Source organism: Arachis ipaensis, chromosome B02 (genome assembly GCF_000816755.2).
Source record: "Arachis ipaensis cultivar K30076 chromosome B02, Araip1.1, whole genome shotgun sequence".
In the NCBI taxonomy this organism is placed as follows: domain Eukaryota; kingdom Viridiplantae; phylum Streptophyta; class Magnoliopsida; order Fabales; family Fabaceae; genus Arachis; species Arachis ipaensis.
Window position 1 is genome coordinate 46147584 of NC_029786.2, and position 8608 is coordinate 46156191.

Sequence of the window (8608 nt, forward strand, 5' to 3'; positions counted from 1 at the left end):
AAAATACATAAGTGAAAGGTCCAGGCATGGCCGAATGGCCAGCCCCTCTGATCTAAGAACCAGGCGTCCAAAGATGATCCAAAGATCAAAAGATAATCCAAATATGTTTCCAAAGATGTCTAATACAATAGTAAAAGGTCCTATTTATAATAAACTAGCTACTAGGGTTTACAGAAGTAAGTAATTGATGCATAAATCCACTTCCGGGGCCCACTTGGTGTGTGCTTGGGCTGAGCTTGAAGTCTACACGTGGAGAGGTCATTCTTGGAGTTGAACACCAGCTTTTGTGCCAGTTTGGGCGTTGAACTCCACTTTGCAACTTGTTTCTGGCGCTGGACGCCAGAATTGGGCAGAGAACTGGCGTTGAACGCCAATTTGCGTCGTCTAAACTTGGGCAAAGTATGGACTATTATATATTGCTGGAAAGCCCTGGATGTATACTTTCCAACGCAATTGGAAGCGCGCCATTTTGAGTTTTGTAGCTCTAGAAAATCTATTTTGAGTGCAGGGAGGTCAGAATCCAACAGCATCAGCAGTCCTTCTTCAACCTCTGAATCTGATTTTTGCTCAAGTCCCTCAATTTCAGCCAGAAAATACCTGAAATCACAGAAAAATACACAAACTCATAGTAAAGTCCAGGAATGTGAATTTAACATAAAAACTAATGAAAACATCCCTAAAAGTAACTAGATTCTACTAAAAACATACTAAAAACAATGTCAAAAAGCGTATAAATTATTCGCTCATCAAACTCGCACAACTTAACCGGCAACTACAATGGGTCATTCAAGTAATACCTCAGATGAGTGAGGGTCGATCCCACGAAGATTGTCGGACTGAGCAAGTAATAGTTATCCTGTTGGACTTAGTCAGGTAAATAGTAAAAGATGGTTGTTATTGAAAATGCATAAACAAATAAATACGAAAAGCAATAGAAGGTTTGGTGTAAAACAATGATGAGAAAATAGTTAAGGTCTCGAAGATATTTATCTTTTTCGGATTAAAACTTCTTATTAACTATTTTAACAATGAATGATTCATTCTATGGCAAATTGTAAGTGATTAAACCCTAATCCCTTAGTGATTTAATCTCCTTTGATCCTCATCAAATGCCACACCCGTGGTCATTCAATTCAAATTGGAGGGTGAAGTTTAAAAAGCTATTTTATACCACAAAGGCCCTAATCACCCCAAATCCCGGCTGAAAAAGTGCGAAAGGAAGAAGACCCTCAAACCTAATTGATCTCCTCCTTTAAATACTAACCTAATAATAAATGCTAACCTAAAAGATATTATTTTAAAATAAAGATTACAAAGATAAAATAAGATAAAACTAATAAGTGCTAAATCCACTTGGAAGCCCACTAGTGTGCAACTCGAACTGCAAGCTGGCGTTTAGCACCAGGATTGGGCGTTGAACGCCAGAGAGGAAGAGTGTGTTCTGATCTCTTACACCCTTGCTGGCATTGAACACTAGGTGGGCGTTCAACGCCCAGTGGGGAGCTGTCAGCATTTTCCTTTCTTGCTCCAAGCATCTCCAAACTGCTCCGAATTTCATCTAAAATCATAAAAACACAAGAAAAACTCAAAATAGCATCCAAAGGTGATTTTTGCACTAAAATCAAGTAAAAGTAACTAAAATCTAATTAAAAACAATATAAAATTAACTAGAAAAAGGGTATAAGATGCTCACACATCACAACACCAAACTTAAACTATTGCTTGTCCTCAAGTAACCAAAACAATATAGGACCAAGGAAGAGAAAACACACAAGATTAGGGTTGTCTTTTAAGCTAGGTCTAATTACTGAATGGGGCTAATAACACTCTATTTCTGAATAGTTTTGTCATCTCACCATCCCTTGAAGCTTAGAAATATTTGTGTCTTTAAGAACTAGAATTTGGATGATTTATTGATTCTCTTCTTTAGGCTCTTGTTGATTCTTGAATACAGCTTTTCTTTTCTTAGTGATTTGTACCTTTGAGCCTAGATGTGACTCTAAGTGTTTTGTCTTTAGGCTTAGCTTGAAACATAAACACCACAAGCATTTAACTGGGGGAACCTTTTGGGTTCGACTTTTCCTTTGCTTTTATCCCCAAACAGTGGTGCTCAGAGCCTTAGGCATACTCTATGACAGCATTGGGTCACGACTTTAAGTGTTCAGTCTCAAGGGTTACTTGACACTTTCACACCACAAGCATATGGTTAGGGAAAACCACTCTTTTGAGCTTTAGATCATTTTTTACCTTCCTAACCATTGATGCTCAAAGTCTTGGACCCTTTTTTTATTTTTCTTTTTATTTTTAATTCTTTTTTTTGTTTTTTTTGCTTCAAGAATCAATCTTTTTCTTATTTCAGAGAATCAATAATACTTCTCTAAGTTCTTGTTCCTCAAGAACCAATATACTCAACTTCAATATCAAATATGCACAGTTGATTCATACATTCAGAAAAGAGGGACAAGGCTACCACATCAAAATAATCAAAATAACTCATAATATAACTCAAGATCTTATGCATCTTACTACTTTTTCAATAGATTTTTCTTTTTAAGCTTGATGCGTGAATACATAAGACATCTTTGAAAAATTTTTAGAAATAAACTACTAAACTAGAAAGCAAAGAAATCCAAAAAGTGATCATTCAACTAGAATAGAAAACAGATAACATACTGAAGTACTAGGAAAACCGAGATAAAATAGAGATAGGGAGAATGAAACTAGACCACCTCAGTGATGGTGGCTGCTGCTCTCTCCGGGGAATCCCCTGGAGCGTTTAAGCTCCTCAATGTCACGCCCATGCATCTTCTACTCCTCCATCATCCTTCTTTGATCTTTCATCATCTGATGGAAGAGAGAAGGCTGGTCCTGCTGTTCAGCCTCAGCTGATCAACTGATGATGTCAGCTCCCCTAAAGATGTGGTCAATTGATCCCAGTAGTCACGAGGAGGAAAGTACATTCCCTGAGGAATCTCCAGCATATCCTGTGGAGGTGGGGGAGCTTACTCTTTCTTTAGTCCTTGCACGGGTTCCCTAGCGTGCTCCATACCCTTCTTTGTGATTGGTCTCTCCTTTTCGATCAGTGTATCTCCCTCTATGTGAGCTCCAGCTAGTTGGTGGCATGAATTCCTAAACTTCGTACAATCGAACCAACAAGTGCACTGGGTCATCCAAGTAACACCTGAGCGAGTCAGGGTCAATCTCACGAGGATTGTGGTTTGAAGCAAGCTATGGTTATCATGTAGATCTTAGTCAGGCAAATAGAAGAGGTAGGTTTGTTGTTTTAAATGCATAAAAGAGAATAAAGAGAACTTAACTAGGTTGATATCTTTATATTGATAAGAAGATGGTTAAGGCTTGGAGATGCTATGTTCTTCTGAATAACTCTGGTTTTATTGTCTTCTTCAACTGTGAATGATTTCTTCTATGGCAGGCTGTATGTGTTCAATGCCGATTGAGAGGTCGCCAATGCTTCTCTAGATCTGAACCCCAGGGTTAGTGTGGATCCATTCTGACTGAGGGTGAACCTCCTGCAGTCCATTCTTCTAAATGATCCTACTCAAAATGCCACAGACAAGGTCGAATCTTCTGGATTAAAGAATGCTGCACCTTTGGGTTCTAGCCTCTACCACAAAGACTCTAATCTCCCCATACCTCAGCTGAACTAATGTTTCGAGAAGTTTCCAATGAAGTCGTGGATTAGCCGTATAAAAGATGTATAATCAAGATAGTGGTTCATCATTGTTCGATGAAAGACGCACTCTGAACCCATATAAAATGAGATAACCTTGTTCCAGTTCAACGCATTCATAATGATGAAGAACGAAGATACATCTTAGAATCGAGAATTAAACACGGATTGAAAAGAAATAGTAATACTTTTATTGATCCATAAAACTCAACAGAGCTCCTCCCCTCAACCTAGGAGGTGTAGAAACTCATACTGATAGAAAATACAATGTAAAGTTCGAAATATGCTGGAAGAGATCTCTAGCTATGTGATATTCTCCCTTTAATACTAAACTAATGACTAAGGGTTACATAAAATGGGTAAAATAGTCTTTTAGTACTAAAATCCACTTTCGGGGGCCACTTGGTGAGTGTTTTGGCTGAGCTTTGATGAGATCTACGTGTTAGGAAGCCTCTAGGACATTGAACGTTGGCCAGAGGGTCCTTCATGGGCATTGGACGCTAGTCTCTTCTCCTCTAGGTGTTGGACGCCAGAATAGGGCAGGAGGCTGGCGTTGAACGCCGGTTTTGGGCCTTTAATTCTGAAGCAAAGTATAAACTATTATACATTTTTAGAAAGCTCTGGAAGTTAGCTTTTCATAGCCATTGAGAATGCTCTATTTGAACTTCTGTAACTCCATAAAAGCTATTTTGCATGCAAAGAGGTCAGATCCGGCCAGCATCTGCAGTGCTTTCTCTGCCTCTGAATCAGACTTTTGCTCCATCTCCTCAATTTCAGCCAGAAAATACCTGAAATTGCATAAAAACATACAAACTCAAAGTAGAATCCAAAAATATGAATTTTGCACTAAAACCTATGAAAAATTAATAAAACTTAAACGAAACATACTAAAAACTATATGAAAATGATGGCAAAAAGCGTATAAAATATCCGCTCATCACTGGTGCACATAGGTGGTGAATGAGATGAAAGAATGTCAGCCTCGCAGAGGTGGAGGGCTTGTCCACTATTCTGTACAATTCTTGAGGGATCATTTCATGCCCTCTACCTCATAGCCAAGCATAAGGCGGTGAATCATCACTGCTCGCCGACAGTAAACTCAGAACTGTTACTCGTAGGAATGATAGAGCGTTGGATAAACTCCAACCATCCTCTAGCCACTGGCCTAAGGTCAAGCCTACCCAGTTGGTAAGGCCGACCTTGAGCATCCCTCCTCCATTGAGCTCCAAGCATGCAGATGTCTGCAAGAACTTGCTCCAACCTTTTGTTAGTGTTGACCCTTCGAGTGTATGAATGAGGGTCATCTCATGGCTCTGGCAACTATTGCGCCACCCTCACACTCTCAGGGATAAAATCCATGATGAGCCCTCTGACCATGATGCGCCAATTCTTTGGCTCTGGGTTCATACTTGTATCATGCTTCTTTGTGACCCAGGCGTTGGCATAGAACTCCTGTACCATCAATACTCCGACCTCGGTCACAGGGTTGGCCAGAATTTCCCAACCCCTTTACAGGATTTGGTATAGGATCTCCGAGTACTCATCGTCCTTCAGCTTGAAGGGGACCTCGAGAATCACCTTCTTCTTCCTCACCACGTCATAAAAAAGGTCTTGATGGGCCTTGGAGAAAAATCTTGTGAAATCCTATCGCTCGGAAGAGGGGGCTTTCTCGTTTCTTTTCCTTGAGAATTCTCCGGTCTTTGGTGCCATAAAGGTAAGATAAAAGAAGGAAAAAGTGGAGCGTCCAACACTAAACTTAAAGATTTTACTTGTCTCCGAGCAAATAAAAATATAAGATAAGAAAAAGATAAGAAAATAGAAGAAGAAGATAAAGGAGATAGGGTATAGGCATCGGCCTTTGGGTGAAGAGAGGGAAGAGATGAAAAAAGGCAATGTGTATGGTGAAGAGTAGTATGGAAGAAGGGAAGAGTAGTGAAGGTATGGTGAAAGTGGATGAAGTGAGGGGTATTTATAGGAGGGGGTGAGGTGGGTTCGGTTATGGGTAGGAAAAATGAAGGAGGTGGGGGAATTGAATGTGGTTGTTGGAAAGAGAGATGGATGGGATTGATGAGAGGTGATTGGGTGGAGTGAAAGGTGGGGTGAGAGAATCAAGGGAAGTGATGGGTGATGGGATGGATGAATATGTATGGAAAAGTGGGTGAAAGAGGAAAGAGAATTGATAAGAGTGAGTAAATGGTGAAGTGGTTGGTGGTTGGGTCTTATCCATTCGCCAAAGACTTCATAATTCAAATTTCACCTTGCTGATCCCCCTGGGCGTTGAACGTCGGGCTGGCGTTGAACGCCACCAGGGGGTTTCCCTTTTTTTTTTTTTCTGGCGTTCAACGCCAAGAAGGGGCATTGAACCCCCTAAGGGGACCAAAAATTGGTCGTGGCTGCCTCCCATTTGGACATTTAACGTCCCAGCTTTCACTCTCCCCTGGGCGGTGAGCGACAGATCTCGCGTTCAGCGCCAGCAAGGGGCATCCTCCGGGGTATGCTATTTTTCCTTCTGCTCGTCCCTGTTCCTATTCTGAGTACTATACATGATCACAAACATCAGAAAAGTGAGGAAAACTATGAAAATCAATAGAAAATAAAATGATATTAAATCACACTAAAATAGCATAAAAGAAAGTAAAAGTAAACTATAGAATATGTATGGTTGGGTTTCCTCCCAACAAGCGCTTCTTTACCATCATTAGCTTGACGGACAGCTCCTTTTACAGAGGTTCATAGGAGCTCAGATCTTCACCCCCTCATTGTGAACTTCCTCCCTAGGCTCGCATGAATTAGTTCAATATGCTCCAGAAACAGGATCCGGTTCACAGTATGTGGTACGACTGGATTTCTTATGAAGACTACTCTCATGCCAGGTGAGAAGTCTTCAGTAGGAATCTTCTTGTTTCTCCAGCCCTTGGGTACTTTCTTCTTAGGGCCTCCTCCTTCAATGGTGGGTGGTGAATGCCCAACACCAAACTTAGTTTTGATGTCCGGGGGCTCTGTATGGCTCTCCACTGAGAGAGAAGGTTGAAACACTAAGTGTTATATGCTAGTACCTCCTCTTTTGTCTGAGAGAGATGGAGGTTTTGGAATCTTAAACAAGATATGATCCTCTCATAACATCAGGATTAGCTCTCCTTTCTCTACGTTAATCAAGGCTCTCCCAGTAGTTAAGATGACCTTCCTAGGATGATGGAGTCATCCTTTCCTTCTCCAGTATCAAGTATCACGAAGTCTGCAGGGAGGTAAATGTCTTCAACCTTTATTAGAACGTTCTCCACCAATCCATATGCCTGCTTTAGTGACTTATCTACCATCTCCAATGAGATCCTTGTGGGCTGTATGATACATGAGCATCTTTCCTATCTTTTCCTAGTTAATTTGCATGTAATTTGTTGAGTTTAATTAAGAATTAATTATATTTTAGCCATTATGGATGCTATTTTGAGTTTTGTACAATACTGTTTATTTTAGGTAGCATTCGGCGGAATTTGATGAAGTTTCTGCAGAGAAAGAGAAGAAACCAAGGAGATGACCAGCGAATACCGACGCAAACGCATGGCTCACGTGACCGCTGACATTAGGATTTTTACTAGTTAAGAATTTTATAAAAATAGTCGCGTTGTAGATATAGATTCTAAACTAACAGAAATCCCTTCGTACAAACGTTTTGGTTGTCACAAGTAACAAACCCCTAAATAAATTGATAACCGAAGTATTCAAACCTTGGGTCGTCTTCTCAAGGAACTGCAGGGAAGTATGTTCTTATTATTGTTTATGGAGATTGTAAATCGGGGTTTTGAGAATGAGGAGTGAATAGTTTAATTAGCAAATAAAGTAAATGAAGAACAAGCAATTTAAATGGCAAGTAAAATAAATTAATGACTGTAAATAAACTTTTAGCAAGGTATGAGAAATTGGAGGTCCTATCCTAGTTACCCTTATCAATGATGATGAGAATTGAATCTTAATTCCACTTTGTTAACCTTTACTAAGATAAAGGAAGGTCAAGGGATTAATTGGTTTGATCTTCAGATCCTATTTATTTCCTAAGAAAAGATTGGGATTATTGAAGTTCAATTCAATTAACAAAGATAACAATTATCAATCATGTTTGAGTTTGATAACTCCTGAGTTACTGATTTCTTAACCAAGACCAAAAGGAGGAAAGTAAATCTACTGGCATAAAAATGTCTTCAGATGGGAATAACAATAATGTAAATAAAAGAAAGCACTGAAATACCTCAAATAACATTAATTCAAAAGAGTAATCTGTAACATGGAAGAATTCATAAATTAAATTGCAAAAGTAAATAAAAGGGAATATTGAACCTGATAAAGAGATAATCCTGAAAGCGAATAAAATCCTAATTCTAAATCCTAATCCTAAAGAGAGAAGAGAGAGGAGAGAACCTCTCTCTAAACTAAATCTAAATCATCAAAACTAACTAAAGTGGAGACTCCCTTTGAATGGATGCATTCTCCCATTTCATAACCTCTGGTCTATGCCTTCTGGACTTGGATTTGGGCCAAAAAGGGCTTCAGAATTCGCTGAGAGCATTTTCTTCATTTCTGGGGCGTGGCCTCTGTCACGCGTCCGTTTGGGTCACGCGGTCACATCATTCGGAGTTTTTTCTTATCACGCGGTCGCATCAGTCATGCGACCGTGTCATATGTGTTCTGCTTAAGGCGCGCGATAGCGTCAGTCACGCGTTCGCGTCGCGCTCTCTTCGCACTAGCATGCGGCCGCGTCGTCCATGCGATCGCGTGGCTGCCAGTTTCTTCACAAACTCTGTTTTATGCTTTCCTTCCATTTTTGTATGTTTTCTTTCCATCCTTTAAGTCATTCCTGCCTTAGAAGATCTGAAACTACTCAACACACTAATCACGGCATCGAATGAAAATAAAGGTAATTAA